At 38.1% G+C, this 23,774-nt stretch overlaps 1 long non-coding RNA gene across 1 annotated transcript; it reads right to left on the reverse strand.

Annotated features, from left to right (window-relative positions):
* Window positions 1–1,279: 1,279 nt before the first annotated feature.
* On the reverse strand, window positions 1,280–23,170 carry LOC128247853 (uncharacterized). Its single transcript, XR_016241789.1, has 3 exons — window positions 23,029–23,170; window positions 19,411–19,466; window positions 1,280–1,979 (listed from the first exon to the last, which is right to left on the reverse strand). It is a non-coding gene; the product is annotated as an uncharacterized LOC128247853 (long non-coding RNA).
* Between the last annotated feature and the right edge of the window lie 604 nt (window positions 23,171–23,774).

Consider the following 23,774-nt stretch of genomic DNA (forward strand, 5'->3'; position numbering starts at 1 on the left):
CTTGCGGTCATAGGATCGCGGTTTCGATTCCCAGACCAGGCGTTGTGAGTGTTTATTGAGCGAAAACCCCTAAAGCTCACGAGGCTCCGGCAGGGGATGGTGGCGAACCTTGCTGTACTCTTTCACCACAACTTTCTCTCACTCTTTCTTCCTGTTTCTGTTGTACCTGTATTTCAAAGGGCCAGCCTTGTCACACTGTGTCACGCTGAATATCCCCGAGAACTACATTAAGGGTACACGTGTCTGTGGAGTGCTCAGCCACTTGAACGTTAATTTCACGAGCAGGCTGGAATAATCGACGTCGTAAGCGACGGAGTGCCAACAATGCGTGTGTGTAAGTGTGTATACGTATATGTATGCGTGTGTATATGTATATATATATATATATATATATATATATATATATATATATATACCATGGGATTACCTCTAGAAAGTTACCCTCCGAGCCACAAGTCCAGGTAAGGCTGTTTATAGAAGAATAGCAGTGGCCCAACCTCTCCTCACCACGCCACCGATGTTATCCAAAGGAAAAGCAAAGGACGATACAGCTTGGCACCGGTGACATCGCAACTCGTTTGCACGGCTGAGTGAACTGAAGCAACGTGAAATAAAGTGTCTTGCTGAAGAACATAACACACAGCCCGATCTGGGAATCGAACTCACTACCTCATGATTGAGAGCTTGATGCTCTAACCACTGTGCAATGAGCCCTCATATGATGTGTGTGTGCGTGCGTGTTCGCGCGTGTATGGTATGTGTGTGTCTGTACATATGAGCAGAGAATATGGATATACAATATAAACTATATATTTAGTTGCATGTATATCTTTTTTGCATGTATATCTTTATGATTTAACATGTTTATGCAATAATATATGACTATATGTTATACGGAAGTTCTATTTGTGCACTTTTGACGGTTAATTCGTCTCATAAATTATGTATTCTGTTGGTACATAATTAATTAAGATAATTGGCGATCGGTTATCTGAACATCAATTATCGGAATTTCAGATTATTCAAACAAAATATCAAAGTCCAATGAATATATAATTAGCCATACTCTGTATAACGCAAACTCGAGAATTAGGTTGGTGCAAACATGTCTTTTTTGCAATATACTAAACTGAATTTAGGAGATGTAATTGCCTGCCAACTGATTTGATCTGAGACTGTGTGTTGATGTTAAAGCCATTACAGCGTGCGTGACACATATTAACCATCCAACAAAAAAAAAACGAAAGAAAGAAAAGAAAATGGATAAAAAACGGCTAAGTTCACTTAAACATTTATTATTTGGTGTCAAAACTTTCGTTGCACCATTTGCGACCTGATCACTGTCAAGATTCTCCAACAGTGGCTAATACGTCTATTATATGCCTTCTACGTTTTAACTGTTAAAGTTATTTGTATTACTGAAAACGTTTTAAACACATTCTTAAGGCAATGATACTGGCTCTTGTACGACCATAGCATCTTCTGTCTGCAGTTGTCAGGAAAACCAAGCGACTGTCAACTCGTCTGTTCCATTTTAGTCTGTATCTTATGCGGTGGAAAAATAATTTCAGCACGTAAAAATAAAGCTTGACAGAATTAATGGTACCATAGTTCATGTTACAGCTTTGTTTCGGGTAAAAATGATATAGAGTTGGTTGCTGTTTTTATGTCTGTTACGAGGATGCAAACATTATTGACAATGTGACGAAAAAAGCGAAGTCATACAGCGTCAGGTCCATGGCAAAACGGTATAAAGATTGCACAACAATCTGTATACCGTTTATTTAACGTAGTTATGTTTATCGTGGCTTTCTTTGTTTACAATGAATTCAGTTAGCTTTATATTTTGCTCTTATTTGATTCAGTCGTTGGACTACGGCCATGCTCGGATCCTATTTTGAAAGGTCTAATCGAAGAGATCGACTCCAGTACTTACATTGTAAGTCTGATACTTTCTCCATCTGGTTCTTTTGACAAACCTAAAAGTTACGGGATGATAAACAAATCAACATCGGTTTCAAGCGATACGGGTAGGGGACAAATACAGACTTACATTGTAAGTCTGGTACTTTCTCCATCTGGTTTTTTTGACAAACCTATAAGTTACAGGACGGTAAACAAATCAATATCGGTTTCAAGCGATACGGGTGGGAGACAAATACAGACTCAAAAGCACGCATACACACTCACGTATCGATGGCGGGCTTCCTCACAGTTTCTCTCTAACAAATTCACTTACACGGCATTGGTTGGTTCGTGACTATAGAAGAAAAAAAATTGCCCAAGTTGCCGCGTAGTGAAACTGAACGCAAAATGACATGATTGCAAACGCGATCTTCTTAACATTAAATTAATTTTGACCGTTCTTAGATCATATCTGTCTTTATTTTTTAACACTCTAGATCAATGTGACACGTGAATCTTTTACCATTTATCTGTCTATCTATCTATCTCTCTGTCCATCTAATTTGCTTTTGCGTTACTACTTGAAGTCAATAACATATTAAATTTACTTGCTTTTAAAAGAAATAATTGCATTATCTGTTTTACATTTCATTATATGTCCATTAGCTATTTGACTAAGATTCTCTATAAACTTGCCGCTTTTATATCTTAAATGCACCCGTGCAGCAGGTCCGATCTAAATGGATTCTTTTTTTATTTTTTTGCGGTAAAAAAATTAATTGTTATTTTCATATTTATTTCGTTTTTAGCTATGAACTATAAATATCAAATCAACTGCATTGTTCATTCTTCTCAGTGCGCCTCAAGAGAATCGCAAAATATGAAACGTTGGTAGAGCTTCAGGGCATTTATATATTCACTACCTCACTGGTTTTAGTTCTTTATTATATAATAGATTTTCTTAGTCTTCTGATTACAATATATATATTCAAAATTCAGAATTAAAGACAAGAATAATAACTCGAAAGACCAAAAACAAAGCGAAAACACAATATAACAATAAAACAACAACAACAACAACAACAACAACAACAACAACAATAATAATAATAATAATAATAATAATAATAATAATAATAATAATAATAATAATAATAATAATAAAGCACATGGACTTACAAGTGTATACAACATACAGAAAATAGCACTGCTAGGCACCGAACACATCCTACGTAAAGCACTTTCAATACAGAGAAAATAAGAACACCGCAACAAACCACAGAACATGCCCAAGGCACACAGAGCTACACTCGGTAGTGCAGTAATAGCACGTAATAAGAATAAGACTACTGAATAATAATAATAATAATAATAATAATAATAATAATAATAATAATAATAAAAATAATAATAATCCTTCCCACTTTAGGTACAATGTCTGGAATTTATGGGGAGTGGGATAGTCGATCACATCGACCCCAGTACTAGACTGGTACTTAATTTATCGACTCCGAAAGGCTGAAAGGCAAAGTCGATCTCGGTGGAATTTGAACTCAGAGCGTAGCGACGGGCGAAATACCGCTAAGCATTTCGTCCAGCGCTTTAACGATTCTGCCAACTGGCTACTGTAATAATAATAATAATAATAATAATAATAATAATAATAATAATAATAATAATAATAATAATAATAATAATAATAATAATAATAATAATAATAATAATAATAATAATAACAACAGCAACAACTTTATTTGATTTTTTTATATGAATAATCTGGTTAGTTTAATTTAATGGCCTATCAATGTATACAGCGAGTTTCTTTGCACTAGGTGTCGGGAAGACATACGGCAAGAAATAGAAACAAAATTAAAAGATGAAATACTCGTGATAATAGTTTTAAATTTCGGCAGAATGCCAGTTCGGGGAAGGGGTAAGTCGATTAAATCGACCCTAGTACTCAACTGGTACTTATTTTATTGTCCCCGGAAGAACAAAACGTAAAGTCGAACTCTGCAGAATTGGAACTCAGAACGTAAAGACAGACGAAACGCTGCTTTGCATTTTGTCCGGTGTACTAACGATTCTGTCAACTCGTCGCCTAAATAAGTATAATAACACTTATAATGACTTGCAGTAACCGTGGAAATTCCACAGTAAATAAAAAATTTCTTAGACTGTTGTAAGTTTATATAGAGACATAAAAATTAGCACCGGGGACAATACTGGACAATACAATACAAAGTGGGAATAAAACGTGTGAACAAAACAATAACAATAAATAAGATTCTAACAATTAACCCCCCCCCCCCAAAGGAGACTTCCCGTAGCTGCTCGTAGAAACCCATCAAAAATTACGATCGCTCTGGCCTCTAGGGAAGGTGCTTTCTCCTCTTCATCTACTCTTAATCTAGAGGCGCATGCTTAGAGTAGTTGAATCGGGTCATTCGCCTTACATTCACCCACTTTTTAACAAAATTACTGGGAGGCAGGAATTCTCACACTTACCCTCTTTCATGAAAACGTTGATGAGATCTTGGTCAAAGAAGAAAGTACCGGTTCCCAGCTATTTCAATCTGATCCGCCGCATAACATATTTCGCTAAGGCCACCTGACAAAGAAACAGTGCCTTCTCTTCCCGGCCAAAGCAAGGCGGTGGGCGATATTCACAATGGACTCAGCCGATAGCCGGATCCGTCTTACACACGACAGCAGGTGTTCGGCATAAATCCACAAACCAGCAATGCTCGGGCACTGGTAGAGAGCGTGGGGAAGAGATTCGTCGCTCTGCACACATCACAGGCAAGACCGGCTGACTGCACTTCCATGCCTGCAGAGTTTATCCCGAACCGGCAATGTCTCCCAGTAGGACTGCCAGGCCAAGGATTTCTGAGAATTATCCATAGGCCCTGGCGCAAAAGTCCTCCTGATCAAACCGGCCAGTTGATTCTCGTCAATGCCCAGAGTCTCCCGGAGAACGTCGTCGCACTAATCCACCACAAACCCTCTATAGACCGCCCGAGGGGAACTTCTACTGACCTGATTGCTCGACTGACAGTGAACTGTGAGCACCTGACGACACACAAGGTGCCAGGCACCCTGCCTCGTTCTACGCTCGATCCACGACTGCCGGTCTGTCAAAGAGACGAGCTGTGGAAAATCCTGTGTGACAAATAGCAGCTACACCTGCTCATTGTCAAGGAAACGCCGGAGATGTCGCAGTCGCAGTGCATGTTTGTGCATGCCACGGCATGCTCAGTCCTCCATTCAGCAGGTGTTGACAGCAAATAGAGTGTCTGACCAGTGGAACGCGTCCCTTCCACAGAAAGTATAAGACAGTGTGCTCCAGTTTAGTTTGACGTAAACTGGATCACGGCACAACGGTCAGGCGATAATATATAAGGGAGGCGATGTAAGAATTCTCTACCTTTGCCCGACCTTTCAGGGATAGCTTTCTCTCGGCTATTTTTGGTCGAGATTGCTCACCCTGCTTGTCACCTTCACCCAGTTCTTCTCCGCCTGGAGGTCAGGACCAAACCAAAACCCCGAGCAATTTAACCCGTATGTTGATACGGTTTTCCCAAGTTCTAGTTCACAAGGCATGCCTCTCAACGCCTCGAATTTTCGCAGTAGTGGCTCTAGAGCTAGTGCATATAGAGGAGACGAGAACATACACCACTGACAGACCGAGCGCATCATGGTTAATCGATCCGATAGGTAACCATTTCCCTTGATCCAAATTGATCAGAGCCCCACCCATACCGGCACTTTACACACCCTGCCTGGATGTATCGCATGAGGTGGAGGTTGTCTTGGATGGATCCGCTTGGAATTGAGCATGTTTGTGCATCACCAATCAGTTCCACTCACACACAAGCGCCAAACTCTTTACTGACCCCTAGTCCAAACTTGTTGAGTTTACCTTCAGCAGCGTTTTGGGTGGGTCATTTCTCAGCAGTGCCACCGCTCCTCGACTCACAGAACTAGAAATTCTCTCGCTCCACTTCTATTTGCGGTATATAAAAGTAAAGCTCGTAGGGCATTCAAAGAAGGCTATTCGCATCCTCGTGCAGCCGATAATCGCATCCCGTATTTCCGCGGCTGTTATCAGCATTTTACAATGCTCCGCTCGGCTTGCCGAAGGATGTGGTTTGCCGTCGAAAAAGGCACTGAAGTTCATCCTCAGTTCCAGTCTTCCATTCGCTCCACACTGTTGAGCGAAGTGATGCTGATATGCCATGCACACTTGCTAGGACTCGAGTATCTTGCGTCAATTTTTGTCCACCAACTATTTGGATGTTGTGTTCTACAGATAACAGTCTGTTCTTTTCAGTGAACAGCAACCCTCGTCCACCGTCTTTCTATTTTTAAAAATACAAAAACTGAGAGGCTTGTTTGCTAAACAACTCTGAATTTAGCCCCTAAGAGCTACAGATGGAGAAAATCTTACTGGCTTCCTAAGGTACCGGTTCGTTTATTTATATAACGATAGCAAATGTACAGTATAAATAACAAAAAAAACTTATGGGAGAAATGTACAATACGTGTTGATAGATGAACAATAATAAGAATAATAATAAAATTATTATTATTATGTTGTTTTTTTTTTCTTCTTTCTTCAAATTTTCTTCCATTTCTCGCCGAGTGTTTTCCGTACAGCTAGGGCAGAGAAACTCATTGTATACATTCCCAGTTTACACACACAAATTCTCAGGTAAAATATGTATTTAAAAAAAAAATAATAAATAAATAAATTCATTAATAGATGTTGTTTTCACAGCGATAATGCTCTTCTCAGTACATGAGTCGTTCCAGTTAACACGATTTTTACACTTCCTGTATCATATTCAAGTAGGTTTCAGACCTTTTTTTATCATTCCTAGAGATCCTACAATCACTGGTACGGTGCCTCGTTTTTTCAATTTCTATTAGCAAGTCTTTATATTTACTGATCTTGTCAAATTCTTTCGCCGCTATATTATAATCGCAGGGAATACTCATGTCAATTAATAAACACATGTTCTTAGTCTGATCTTTTATAATAATATCTTACCATCATCATCATCATTATTATTATTATTATTATTATTATTATTATTATTATTATTAATACTATAATTAAAATTTATTAATTCTTGTCATTTTCGTTATTGTTATTGTTCATCACACTAGCTGAATGTGATTCAGAAGCTCCGTTAGCCTGTGTCTTCTTTTTCTTTCCAGTTGGTTGTATTTCTTAATTTTATTGTTTTTATCGAGTTAAGCCAACTAGGACTATAAGGAACTGGTTGATTCTTTTTAATTACTCACCCCATTGTATTCAAAGTAAAACAAAATTTCCAAAAAGGCTTTGAAGCTATCGGGCAGCTAGAATAAAGTAAGTGGTGTTTTCAATGTGAAACCCTCGTTCGAAGTCAATACCTCTGACCACATAGCATCACAACCGCAGCAGTGACCAACAACTGTAGCAGTAGTATCAACAGTAGCCAGAATGACAATAGCAGCAACAACAACAATAACAGCAGCGATCTGCCAAATAGTAGAAAACCGCCGCCGTCGTCCACAAAATGACCAATAAGGGAAATAAATTCAACAAACTATAGTACTACTAATCTAACTACAACTTCCACAAAAGTTATAAGCAATAACAGAAGAAAGAACAGCAGCAAATATACAGGCACGTAGTGGAAGCACAGCAAATCTAACTCATTTGCTGATGTTGCAAAAACTTTTGATTTTGTCCTTGTCCCATTGGACAAAAAACATCAGTACTTTGCAGTAGCTGAAAAGTTGCAATTACAATACCGGCATAGTTCCTTGAGATAATAGAGAGAAGACCGAAAATATGCAGATATATATATCATTGGTGAGGCATAGACTGGAATGAGCCTGCGTAGAAAATGTTTAACTGTCCTTGAATAGTATCTGGGGTAACATAGGCTTTGTTACATGTATTAACTAGTATGGATCTATACCAGTGGTTCCCAACCTGCGGTCCGCGGACCCCAGGTCGTCCGCAAAGGTAATACTGGGGGTCTGTGTACATGTTAAGCTGACAGAACTTTCAATATCCTGGGATCTGTGGGAAAACTCATTTAAATAAAAGGAGACCTTGGTAGTGAAAAGTTGGGGAACCACTGCTCTATACGAATGATTTGTCGATCAGAAGCCCTTAGATTACGAGTACTCCACCGTAAGAAATTCACACTGATACCAGTTCACTATGTAACAAAATTACAAACACCTGCAAGATATTCCATACTTCACCTCGGACCATTCAGACAAGTCTCGAGCTGAAACTAACAAGGAAGACTCTAAACGTGAAAAAGTGCCCAATAAAAAGACAAGAAGTGAGCGAAAACATTTTCCTCAACAAAAAAGTTCGGAGTTTTGTACCAACGGAAGCGATGCATTTAAATAGCATACATTAACACCTCCCACAACAACAACACTAATACCATCAACGCTATCATTATCATCATCACCACTTTTTTGGTGCGATTGACTGGATTTTCTAGTGCGTCGGTCGCTGCCCCCCACAACAGTAGTCTGCGCAGACGGACTTAGTCACCAATGGTCGACTGCTGCTAGCATTCTTTTAGGATGTGTCGCGTCGACTTGGAAGCAATGTCACCTTATCAATGACCTCAGGTCATTAGACATAAATATAATAGCCTCCTGGGTGACCAGAAATTCAGAGCCACGACCCACCACGCTAATCTTCGATGGCTATGATGTATAGACATCTTAAAGCTGACCGGGCATCGGAGTACCTGTGTTATATCGGAAAGCTGAGGATCTCACAATACGAACCATCTTCTGTGTACTTCAGTGCTAGAAGTGACCAGAAACAAAAGCCTTAACTTCCAAATAGAAGCCATCTACTCCCTGCCCAGGGACTGAGTAACCAGATTTCTTTAGGCATCTAGAGCGTTTTCTGGAAATGACCCGCTCTTTAGTGCAAATGGGAGATTAGAGCATCACCTTCGATGCTCGATGAGATTGCATGGCTTTTGCCAATAGGAGAGGGTTATGCAGAAAGCTCTCAAGCCTTTTCAAACGTTCCCAACTGACTGGATGTCTTGGAAGTTAAAAATAAGGAAACGGACGAATCGCATCTGGTCCTCCTGATTGTATCTAAATAGTATATTAAGTTGACCAATATATAGGGAAAGAGTAGCCTGTTCACAATTTTAAGTCACCGGCTACACAGCCCACAAATCTGTAAACTGTGCCACGATCTAGTTGAAACGGATCTTTACATGTAGACTTTTGTTTTTTGTGTGTCACAGATAATTACGTCAGATCTGTTGTACTTGCATCTTACAGGAGCAGTGATAGAAATATCGTTAAACTAGCAAATAACTTACTTTCAGGAAATTTAATTTGAAGATATTTCACCGGAACGAAGCTAGATTATCTTTCACTAAAATTTTCAGAAATACACAGACACACAAATATACACTCATACACACAATGCACACACTCTCATACACACGCATACATACACACAAAACATAAATAATTAAAACGAGTTCACATATTGTTCCTTTCCTTTTTCTGTATCTATTTATCCAAATGTATCCCTCCACACAAGCATATATATATATATATATATATATATATATATATATATATATATATATATATAGATAGATATATATATATATATGCGTGTGTGTGTGTGTGTCTGTGTCTGTGTCTGTGTCTGTGTATGTGTATGTATGTATGTATATATAGGCACAGGAATGGCTGTATGGTAAGAAGCTCGCTTCACAACATCATGATTCCAGGTTCAGTCCCACTGAGAGACACCTTGGGCAAGTGCCGAGCTGACCAAAGTCTTGTGAGTGGATTTGGTAGACGGAAAGTCAAAGAATCCCGTCGTATATATATATATATATATATATATATATATATATATATATATATATATATATATATATATATATATATATGTGTGTGTGTGTGTGTGTATGTGTGTGTGCGTGCGTGTGTGTTTATGTGCGTATGTGTTTGTGGTTGACCCCAACCATCGCTTAACAACCGGTTTTGGTGTGTTTACGTCCTCGTAACTTAGCGGTTCGGCAAAAGAAACCGATAGAATAAGTACTAAGCTTACAAAGAATAAGTCTTGGGGTATATTTGTTCGACTACAGGCGGTGCTCCAGCATGGCCACCGTCAAATGACTGAAACAAGTAAAAGAAAAAATAAAAGAAAACACATACATAATACATACATACATAATACGTACATACATGCATAACATTCTGGTTACGGGGTGTTCAGCCAGCTAACTCGGTGTGTCAGCGTGTTTCTGTCTACAGCTATAAATTTTCTCCGCGACAAAATAAAATGAATGGCTTTCTTACAGATTCGAATATGTCTAAAGCATATTCTGAATTGGCAAGAAGTTTGTAGTTATACACACCACTTCTTAGAGCTGATACGCGTACATATAATATGTTTGTTTGTGTATTTACATATACGCACACACACACACAGACATTCATATAGAGGAATACGTGAGAGTGGAATGTATTAATAGGGGAAGCCGTATTGATTGTTTAAAAGAGTGTGTGCACATTTTCTAAAAATCACATCCGTACACACTCGCACAAACATACACATATATCTATATGCCTTTTATGTATCTATATGTCTGTGTGTGTGTGTGTGTGTGTAAATTTATATATATATGCATATATATATGTATACGTATGTGTGTGTAAATTTATATATATATGTATAAATGTATGTATACGTATGCATATATATATATATATATATATATATATATATATATATATATATATATATATATATATTTTTTTTTTTTTTTTTATTTATGTGTTTTAGCCAAGTGGCTGCGGTCATGCTGGTGCACCACCGTGATTTTGACGTTCCTTGCATGGCTCTTCTCCCCCACCTGACATGGTCCAATCAAGAGTTTTGATGGCACATCTGGTGTATAAGAGAATTTGACACAGCTGCCCTAAGCTGCGTCTCATTACGAGCCATTGGTTCGTCTAGTATCGTGGAGAGGAAAGCGTCAAGTTTTGTCTTGAAGACCTCCGCATCCATGTCTTGCATGTCTCTCAAATGTTTTGGCAGGGCATTGAAGAGCTGAGGTCCTCTGAAACCGAGGCTGCTGCAGTATCTCGTTCTTATGTGAGATGCAGTGGACGGTACCTTTGGCACCATGCAGTGGCGACCCGTGCGGGCATTCCTGTAGTACTTGATACCAAAGTTTGGCACCAGTCCTTCCAGTATTTTCCATATGTATATTATTACATATCTCTCCCGCCTGCGCTCCAGGGAGTAGAGACCTAGTGCCTTCAGTCGCTCCCTGTAGTTCATCTGTTGGACTGTGGCGATCTTTTTTGTATAGTGCCGCTGAATTGCCTCGAGTTCTGCTGTCCGCTTAACACTGTGTGGTGACCACAACTGAGAGCAATATATATGAATTTTCTTTCATTTGTTCCAGTCATTTGACTGCGGCCATGCTGGAGCACTGCTTTTAGTCGACAAATCGACACCAGGACTTTGTAAGCATAATACTTATTCTATCGGTTGATTTTGCTGAACCGCTATGTTACGGGGACGTAGACACGTTACAATCTGTTGTCAAGTGATGGTGGGGACAAACACAGACACACAAGCACACACAAACAAATATACATACATAGATATATACATATACACATGCAGAGATCGTTAGATAAAAGAAGCATACACACTCTGAGAAACACAAACACAAATACATGTACATGCATATGTGGTGTATGTATGTATGTATGTATATATATATATATATATATATATATATATATATATATATATATATATATATATGTATATATATATATATATATATGTGTGTGTGTGTGTGTGTGTGTGTGTGTGTGTGTGTGTGCGTGTGTGTGCTGTTGTTGTTGTTGCTGTTGGCACTCCGTCGCTAACGACGTCGTGCGTTCCAGTTGATCCGGTCAACGGAACAGCCTGCTCGTGAAATTAACGTGCAAGTGGCTGAGCACTCCACAGACACGTGTACCCTAAACGTAGTTCTCGGGGATATTCAGCGTGACACAGTGTGACAAGGATGACCCTTTGAATTACAGGCACAACAGAAACAGGAAGTAAGAGTGAGAGAAAGTTGTGGTGAAAGTGTACAGCAGGGTTCGCCACCATCCGCTGCCGGAGCCTCGTGGGGCCTTAGGTGTTTTCGCTCAATAAACACTCACAGCGCCCGGTCTGGAAATCGAAACCGCGATCCTATGACCGCGTGTCCGCTGCCCTAACCACTGAGCCATTGCGCCTCCATATATATGTATGTATATACATACATACAGGCACACACAGACACACTCACATACACACACAACATATATATATGGCACGCAGGTGCGCACATGCGCATAGAAATATATGTCCACACACAAAAATATAGAAGTATGCATGTGTGTGCGTGTGTACCCGAGTGCGTGTGTGCCCATGTCCGTGTGTGCTTGTGTTTGTGTAGACGTCAGTTATGATAGATTAATAGAAACATATGTAGATACATGTACGTATATATACGCTCGTACGTACACAAATTCATACAAAAACAAACGCATACAATGCATTAATGCATACGTCGATATATGCATGTATGCATAGAAGATTAGAGTGACATAACGATACAGTTGCACATATATCGAAGATGGAAAATTTAACAGATGGATAGACGGATGGATGAACGGATGGAAAATATAGTAAATCGACTAGTATTCATTCGTATAGACACACACGCTGAAACACACACACACACACACACGTAGACATATATAAATACGTGCGTACACATACACGCGTATATATATATATATATATATATATATATATATATGCTTGTGTTTGTTTACGTGTATATTTGTTTGTGTTTACGTGCGTACTTTTCTGCGTGTTTGTTTGTATGTCTGTGTGTGCGTGTGTGTGTCTGTGTGTGCGTGTTTGTGTCTGTGTGTGTTTGTGTCTGTCTGTCTGTCTTTCTGCTCCCTCTCTCTCTCTATCTCTTTCTCTCTCTTTCTCTCTCTCCATCTCTCTCTCTCTCTTTATCTCTCTCTCTATCTCTCTCTTTCTCTCTCTCTCTCTCTCTGTACTGAGAGGAAAAGAAGCGAAAGAAGAAAGAAAATGGCTGATCGACGGACAGACAGACTGACGGCGAAGTTGACAAGTTGTTTAATAATTACCTAGTCAGAAAGGTACAGGGACTGATAGAAAGATGAGGAAAGAAGTAAACACACACACACATACAAGCACACACATATCTACATACAAGCTTATATACATATACATGCATGCAAATTCGTGCACAAGCACATTCTTATAAACATACATATGTCGGTGTATGTTTGTGGTTGTGTGTGTTCACGTATGTGTTTATATTCAAACATGTAGCTGTGTGCGTATGTAGGTATACACACACACACACACACACACACACACACATATATATATATATATATATATATATATTATGCATGAACATTTGTACGTGTTTACGTGCATACGTGCGTGTGTGCATGCTTGTGTATGTGTATGCGTGTGTGCGTGTATATACTCGTTTACGCAGTGACAGACTGCCTGGCACGTGATAAAATCGGTCGCTCTTTAGAAAATAACTGACCCGTTTTTGAACCAATCAGATGCCTGTGTTTGCTATCTCCTTCAGCAGTGTTGGCGATGATAGTAACGTCAGCGGCGTCGATGCTGATGGTGCTGGTGCTGTCAGAGCTGCATCATATAAAGGTGAATTGAAAACTGCACGTATTTGCTTGCACTCTTTCTATCAGTACATCAGCCGCCATATTTGATTTAGTAAAACGAGTGTGGGAGAGTGTTCTTCGGAATTGGATGCGAGTGCAGTTTGGGAGGGGGCTATGTAGTTTCTCCAAACTCATGGTTTTTTTCTTGCTGCTGTTGATGACGACGATAATAGTGATGACGATGATGATGATGATGATGGTGATGGTGATGATGATGATGATGATGATGATGATGATGATGACGACGATGATAACGATGATGATGATGACGATGATGATGATGGTGAGGATGAGGATGATGACGATAATAACGATGATGATGATGATGATGATGATGATGGTGGTGGTGGTGGTGGTGGTGGTGGTGGTGGTGGTGGTGGTGATGATGACGATGACAACTCACTAACTACAATAATGGTGAAACGTTGACGGTGATAATGTAATGATGTCGTTGATTTTAGTGATGATGATGATAATGTTGAAGACACGTGACCGATATGCTGGAGTTACCCGTGTAATTGTTGCAGTATTTATTATATGATGACGATGAGAAGGAGTAGGAGAGAGGAGGAGGAGGAGGTTGGTGGTGGTGATGATGGTGGTGGCAGTGGTGCTTGTGGTGATAGATGTGATGGTGTGGTTGGTAGTGGTTGTCGTAATGGAATAGTTGAGACACTTGTTACTGTGTTTACTTCATGTTGTGGTTATTGCTGTTGTTGTTATTGACTGTCGTGTTTTGTCGCAATAACTAATCTATTGTATATATTGCTTCCGTTGGTGAGAGAGCAGAGATGGTATACTGCTAGCCAAAATGTCATGCATATAGGCATGGCCGATAACGTTCTGAGTTCACAACTGGAAGAGGTTTATATTGAGCAAATAATAACTCGAAGGGGATATTTTTCTGCAGTCCTAACGTGCATAAACAGTGGTTATGCAAGGGTCAGCTTCCGGAACCTGTCGCCAAAAATGGGCATAACTTGTATAGCGCTAGACAAAATGTCATGCATATAGGTATGTTCTGAGTTCATATCCGGAGCAGGTTTATATTGAGCAATAATAATCCGAGCGATAAATTTTTCCCAATCTTAACGAGGATAAGCAGTGGTTAAGCAAGTGCCAGCTTCCGGAATCTGTCGCCAAAAATTTACGCTTCGAACTTTGCATGTAGTAGAATTATGAGGGTATAATTCACCACGAATTCATTCCGGACGGTCGAACCATCAATGTTAACCTGTACTCCGAACAGCTGAAGATGATGTATACCATTATGCGTCGGATGTACGCCATTTTATGGCGTCGGCTAACAGAAAGTGAGGTCGTCTGCAGCAAGATAACGCACGACCTCACATCGCTTGAACGATGAGGAATAAATTCTAGAAACTCGATATCAGACACAGTAAATAGTGCTGACCTAGATTCCTCGGATTATCACTTGTGTTAATCCATGGTTCAATTTATCAACCAAGGGGAGGTCGAAACTTCAGTGAAGGAATTTTTTACCTTGAAGGACAAGAACTGGTATCAGTGTGGGATTAAAGACCTGGCAGAAAGGTGTCTTCAGTCGGTGCAACACGATGTCCTCTAATTTCAATGCCAGACTGCTTTTGTTGTAACTTGACAAATAAAGAAAATAAGTTACCAAGGTATTACAAAACGTCTGACTCAAAACATATATACACATACATACATTTATATACATATACATACATACATACATACATACATACATACATACATACATACATACATATGTGACTCTGTGTGTGTGTATGAAAAAGCAATCTTAATCTCCAACTTAACGTGGAGATTTTGTTGGAACACAAAATACTGCGTTATTTACATTGCGAGGATCGCTCATGTGGTCTCTTGGCGCACAAAAGCACTCGACTCTTATCTATATCGTTGATAGGCGAAAACAGTCTGCCACGGCCGCCGGAACTTCCAGATCAAGTGGTTCCGCCGTATTTTGGGCTCCCCAGTGACAGATGTCCAGCAGCGACATAACAACCGAATCTCCAGTCAACGATCTATAGAATATCAGTATCTATTCAGACACTAGTGTGTGTGTGTGTGTGTGTGTGTGTGTGTGTGTGTGTGTGTGTGTGTGTGTGTGTGTGTGTGTGTGTGTGTGTTTATGAGCGTAAAAACATATAATAGAAGTTCAAACAAGCGGAAAACAGACACAGAAGGTCAACAAATCTTCATCAGTTATCGGCCAGATGATCGAACGCAATTTTGCCCCTTCAACGATAATATTGGCTCCCTTCTGGTGGCGCTGGCAGCAAGAAGCCGCTGGAAAATGGTGAGCCAACGAACAAGGGACCAAACATGACAGAAAGTAAACAAGCAAACAATAAATTAACAGATATGTAATACAGAAAGTTAACATACAAACATGAATAAATGTGATTCAAGACGAGACCATTAGTGGAGACGATATACAAAGACGAAAACAAGCAAGACGAAACGTGGACATACGAACAAACTGAAATAAATAAACAGAATACGGACGTTGGGCCAGACGAGAGACGGAAATATGGTTAACGCCACGAGGAATAGCCTAAAGGATTAGAACGCGAAGTACAGCACATAGCGAAATGGGTTGAAAGTGGGAGACAATAGAAAATAGGACCAGTCGTTTCGGCGTGAAAAGGAAAAGAGAAAGAGAATAAAAGATGACGATCACACACACACACACACACACACACACACACACACACACACACACACACACACACACACACACATACACACATACACATACATAATACATACATACATACATACCTACATGCATACATACATACATACATACATACATACATACATATACTTCCTACAACTCTTCAGATATGAATGCATATTTTCCCAAATGTTAACATTTCTAGACATTTTTCATTTACTGTTTACCTATGCATGTATAATATCCCGTGCGTTCACATCTTACTTTTCAAATTGTTCACGTCTGTATCATTATATACTCAAATTTCACATCTGCTTTTATATTTAACGGACTTTGTACTTCTGCAAACATTCTTCCCCAACACTGTTTACATGTATACATACCACCCTAACCGTTAATTTCTGTAATCAAATTTACTTAATGTTCACATCTCTATATATCAACATCATTATTTATTCGTCTCCAAGTATCTGGCTCACTTGTCTTTAATTTCAATCTTTCTTTAATTTAAACAACAAACTACAATTGATTTAATATAAACAAATCAAAAGGAAGCAAAAAAAATTAATTCCGTGAGCAAGATGAAGCACTTAAGAAAGACTTCAGTCAGTACTCTTTCTGATACTGAGAATATTTGTTATTTATTCAGTATGATTATCAAACATATGTTTAATGATCTCCGACAATACGTATGTACTTACTGCCTGAAACCTTACGCTTTTTCCCTTTCCTCGCAACAAAATCCATAATTTGAACTATTTATAGTCGCTAATTACTGTTGCAGGCCTTCTTTTGTTGTTCCTGGTGCTATTCTGTATTTCAGAGTACATCACATTTGACTAGATCTTTTCTTTCTTCCATGCATTTCATTTTCATTTGATTCAGGCATTTCATAGGCAAACTGTTGATAATTTATATTTTGTTGTCATTTCTTGTGTTATTATCATCACCACCACCACCACCACTACCATCATCTACATCATCACCAGTAGTAAAAATAAGACCACCACGAATAACAACATTAGTACAACCATAGCCAATATGGATGCTACGCGGAGCAATAAACAAATTATGCTTCCTCGGAGGGGAATGGTGCGTAAAAAACACTAGCATCAGAACAACCGCCATCATTACATCCATCGTGGACGCCAGAAACGGGGAACAGCAGCATTAACAACAACAGCAGCATTAACAACAACAGCAACAATTAATGTAATAATAGCGACAACGAGTACTATATTGACCAATATAACAATGACATCACAATTGCCTTTTAAGTTGTATATTTTATTGTTAGACCTACCTGCAGATTTAAACATGGCATCCTCAAAATACAAGCAGAAAACTGAAGGCGGTAAAGAAGACCGCTTGGATTATATCACACATTACAGTTTTCCAGATAAAGATCTTTTCCCAACACCCGATATGATGGAATGCGTGAACAGGAGGACAGTAATGTATCAATTTATATGGATGAAGAGTAGGTGGGTAGAGAAGTTCCGGCAGATCGAGAGACGTGGTTTTCATCATTCACGCCAGAAAGGCATGCTAAAAAGCATAACACTTGCTTGTCGGAGCAAGTGTCTGAATTGACACTGATATTCCATAGGTTTTTGCCATTCTTATTACTTGCATGGTTAAGTAGCGGAGGTAAAGATGGGAAATCTCCAACCAGAATTACGCATACAATGGTTGGCAGTATGTGTTGTTATAGAATGTCAGACAACAGTTTTTGAAATGCGTAGATTTCGCCCAAACACAGCAATCCTTGTTGGCAAATCTATTTGACATCAAGAAATAATGACAAATACAGCTGTTAGGTAAATATGTCTAGCTGCTGGTGGAATGGACGTACACCACATATAAATGTTTCTACCTATTTATAAGGACAGTAAAACTAACACATATATAGCGACAAGAAGAAAAGAGAACAACTAAAACTCAGAGATATTCACCTCAATTGAACGCCCTCAGACAAAAAAAGAAACAGACTTTGGTGCTGCTATTCCTAAAGAAGACAAAGGTTTTCAGAGGGACTGTATTATCTCAGATTATGATACTCGTGTTTTTCACCGATACAAAATAATTGCATCAGTGAAGTAAAATTAGCTGTAGTGGAGATTTAAACTTGCCATGAAATTACATTAGATTATCATTTCATACTTGTTGTACAGAGCTGAATATTGTCTGAAGTATTTAAAGATATCTTCTAGCTAAAATGCGTTGGTGTATCTCGAGCAATATGGTGAGATAGTGAGAATGGCGTCTTTGGAGTTAGATATAGTTTATAGCACTACGATAAACTAATATTAACTAAACGACGAGATATCAATAATGTCAGGATGGTGTAATAAAGAGTATGAGTTTAAATGCTTAACCGTATTGAAAGATGAGAAGAGTGAGAGCGATGTGAATTTAGTGAGGTAGATGGAATGCAAGAATTTGTATACAAATAGGCAATATATATATATGTATATATACATATATATATATATATATATATATATATATATATATATATATATATATATATATATATATATATATATATATATATATATATATATATATATATATATATATATATATATATCACGAGAGACAGATAGACAGATAGACAGACAGACATTCAGACAGACAGAGACGTAAATAGCTGATCCGAAGAATAAGTTGACAGAGAGAAAACAAAAATGAAAAACATATATATATATATATATATATATATATATATATATATATATATATATATATATATATATATATATATATATATATATATATATATACATATATATATATATATATATACATATATATATATATATATATATATATATATATATATATATATATAGAGAGAGAGAGAGAGAGAGAGAGAGAGAGAGAGAGAGAGAGAGAAAGAGAGGGGTGAGAGAGAGAGATGGATCTTGGAAATTATGTATTGTTTGTAGAAACACAATGTCAGTTACAAGTGGTTGGTTTTGATTTATCATTTAAGAATAAATACTCGCCTGTTCTGAAGCTCAGCGGGTTACATCGCTGTAATCTACGCGGTCACTGAACCTTCCTGGAATAGGAATAAAATTTCCTTCAGTGAATACCAGGCAATCTTGAAAACATAAAGACTACCATTGATAATATTGTCCTAGATAAACAAACTTATGTCTGCTCTTTTGGGTGTTGATATGAGATTAGAAACAACAATAACTGGCTCTCGGTTGTTCGAATACCTTTCGATGCTTTGTTTCCTAAATTAACTGCTCTTGTATTCTAAATATTGTTTTTCTTTCTAAACTGGAATGAAAGAAAAGATATTCTCTGTTACATAATAAGTTCATAATCACGCCCAAGATAAAGATTTCCTCTCTTATATTACATCGAATTTGTCACCAATGTGTTAATTTGCTCGCTTCTCTTGACTGAAAAGGCGCGTAAGTTTGTTTTGTTTATCTATCTGGAGGGAAAGATTTTGTTCGTGGTTTTTATAGGCCCTCTAAATTGATGAGATGGGCGCGGTTAACGTTCCACTCGTAAGTCAATATCTGCAGAGAAAAAGATGTGCAAGCAAAGGATTCTAGAGGGATGGCAATCTAAGAAGGAAGTATGCAAAGAAGGAAGGAAGGAATGAAGGAAGGAAGGAAGGAAGGAAGGAAGGAATGGGTGGAAGCTGGAAGGAATCAATATGGGTGATGAAAAGAGCGGGGTCGTTGAGTGAGCTGTGATTATCTCACTAGATATAGCAAGAGATTATCCAGCCTCGAAGCACGGAAGTTATTGCAGTAACGATAGAATAGCTAGAGAATAGAGCACACCTGTGGGCCAGTGATTAGAATGTATTGGTGAGTGACATCATGCCAGTCAGTCAGTCATTTAAGTGGCCTCTCTCTGGACAGGGTCTTGCTCAATGATTCGCAGACTGATAAATATCAGACCCATTCCCAAATTTCTCTGCCTTTCTCGCAGTGCTATAAACCACGTTAAATTACACATCACCATATCTACAATTTACCAGTATTACATGAGATACACCAACACATCCATACTTCAACGTATCTTTAATACGTGCCTAATAGTCAGTACAGTATAGCAAGTATGGGACAGTAATATTATGACCCAATTTTATTTATCTTTATTGATTTTTGATCAGCAAGTGTTATTTCTTATTTGCTTCTATCTAAAAATCAAACGAAATGATTACTATTCCATTCAAACTTTGCTTTTGTGACCAGACATCAGTATTTTGAAACCGACCTATTTTCTATTACATTTCAGACAATGTTAGTGCTGAGTTGCTAAAGCAGAAATATCATACCAAATACCACAAATTTGCCTGTCAGTTGCTTGACCTTAACCACTTGAGATTGCCCTTTAGTGGCTGACAATAGTTGCATCTCTGATCATGAGCAACAGTAGTGAGGGAACATCATAGCCATGTATTGAGAGGGATGCTTTGTGGTTTGAATAAATGTAACAAAAGCAAAGTTTGAAGGAAATATTAGCCATTTTTCATACTTTCTAGGGATAAGCAAATAGGAAATAATAGTTGCTACCCAAGGACAAAAATTATGTCACACAGTGTAATCTAACGTAATTTCACGATAGGTTTAAGTCTCCAATCTCTCCGTAATTTCTATCCCAACTTCAAGAGTTTCTGCGCCACGGAAGCGCATGTTTGCCTGTCACTTCTATTAGATCAATCAAGGCTCAGTCATATCTTCTCTCCCTATCGCCACTCGTATTATTCCCATCCTCATGATCCGTGTTATTCAGTACTCCGATTTGCCTAGTGGAATTTTTAGACCATCCTCTCCAAACTCACTTTTAATGAATGAACAAATACTACTTGCATCCATATAATTCTTCTAACTTCATCTTGATGTCGAGCAAGTGTAAAATGTTTAAACCAATCATAATTTTATTAAGCATAACAATTTATTTTTCTCAATTGTTGTGAAGATGAATGTTTTAGTTGTTAGGATTTCTGGACCTGGCAACACGTTAAGCACTTCAGGAAGACATTTATTTTACAGATGTAATGAGAAGTAGTCAAGTGCCGGTGCAGCTGTTTTTCCTTCCAATTGTCGCATATTCTTTCTTCCACTAAGTCAAGGATCAGAGAGTCGAGAGTGTTTCCCGCGATTATGTAGATACCTGACAGATAACGAAATCATTCTACCAAGTCGTACTCTATCGCAACTGACGGCCAATTATACTTTCTACAATTTCTTCAATCCTCACAGGTTCCACCTCCTTAATATAAACACTGATCTGGAACATTGAGTAAATGGTATCTTTTGATGACGCAGAAACTTTCGATGGATGTATTGGTGTTCTAAGAGAAGGGTGAATGTAATGTTATAATCCTCATGGGAACTTTGTGCTTATTTCGCAGACATTGTATTTCTGCTTTTACTGGTTACTTTCATTAGACTGTGACTATTCTTCTCATCAAGGATTTGAGTCTATTATAACGCCCCGTTACTTTTTGCAATGAGAAAAACGTGTGGTTAGGTAAGTGGACTCTCGATTATAAGGTTGTAGTTTCGATTGCTTGTCTGGCAAAAAAAACAAACTATTAGATGTGACATACCGCCAAGCGTCAAGTTAACGAGGCAGTGGTTTAAACAAAAGCCTTCAGGTATGAGGAGGTGTATGTTCAGAAGTAGATATATCCTTCTATACACATAACTTGTTTTCAATCTGTGATTTATTTTATTAGTAAGTGTTTATGAAATGACTTTAACGAGCATAACGAGGTACATCGACATTTATAGAGGTATACATAAACACACACACACACACACATACACCCGCCACACACACACACATACATACACACACATACATACATACATACATACATACATACACACGCACGCACACATACACACATGCACATATGCACAAGTGGTGGTGATTGCAGCCACTCTTCTGATTGAGGCAAAAATAATATAATATTAATTACTTTTCCATTGCCTACATTACTTTAGAGCCCCTGCAATTTTTGACAGAAATGTCACCGTTATTCTATTTATTTATTTATTTATTTAACTGTTGGTGACCGGGCGTTATTTGAACTCAGAATGTGCAGATCGAGAACTGATATCGCAGAGCATTCGGTCCGACGCTCTAACAATTACGCCAATCCAACTTCCTACACAATTAATTTTTTTTTCTATCGATCCCAAAGAAATGAAAGGTGAACTCTGCAGTATTTGAATTCGCACTGCAGAGGATAGGAACTACGATGCATTCTAATACTCTGCCATTTCGCCGCCTTCATGAACACATACAGATATATGCGCCCGTGCAAGACTATGTGTGAATTTATCAGTGTATGTGTTTGTGTGTGTGTGTGTGTGTGTGTGTGTGCGCGTGCGACGGGTTTTTGCAAAATTTGCGTCAACTAAATTCAAATCACATAATATTTGTCAGATCTAGGCTGTAGTAGAAAACATTTGCTCAAAATGTCGCCCCGATTGATCGAAACCGAAACAACTTCATAACTACATTGCTATGCAACACTAAAACTTTAATGGAATTAACGTCAATCGGAAATCGAAACCGGGTCGAATAATAATCGGTCGACAGAAGTGAGTATTTGAGTAAACAGAAGAAAAAAAACCGACCTTGCTTTGCAGCAGAAAGAAATCTGTCTTTATAACGTTCGCGAGTTTCCGTAGGATATCAACAGAGTAAGTTATGTGTATTTAAATAGATATCAAAACTCTATCGCTGTTGGGTCAGGTCATTTGATTACGTCATAGTATCGCTGCTGATTAACACATATAGAATGATCTTTTGTGAGGTAGTCCTTGTTATGACGTCTACAGAGTCAGTGGTAACGGATTATTTTAAACATATCGATTTTGTAAGACCGGTATTTTGGTCGCAGGTCTAAAGGATCGCATGGTGTTTTTTCTTATATAATTATTTTCATATCTGTTTTTTCTCTATTGTAATGGCATCGTCGATTACATGTTTTTAATGAACCAATCAGTGGTCCGTTGCATTTCCGATTGGGAGAGTGACTTAGGATTGTCTAACTGGGCGGAACAAATGAAACATAGGTTATTTTTGTTGAAAGCACTGATTTTCACGCAAACGTTTACATCTTTCGTGGACGTATATCAGCATCAGATATACACACAAATACATAAAAGCAAACACACACAAACATATACACCCATAGATAAATACAAACATGCATACTAATATATACATATATATATATATATATATATATATATATATATATATATATATATATATATATATATATATATAGATAGATAGATAGATAGATAGATAGATAGATAGATAGATAGATAGATAGATAGATAGATAGATAGATAGATAAATAGATAGATAGATA

The sequence above is a fragment of the Octopus bimaculoides genome, chromosome 5, assembly GCF_046866305.1.
Source record: "Octopus bimaculoides isolate indiv1 chromosome 5, ASM4686630v1, whole genome shotgun sequence".
NCBI lineage: Eukaryota > Metazoa > Mollusca > Cephalopoda > Octopoda > Octopodidae > Octopus > Octopus bimaculoides.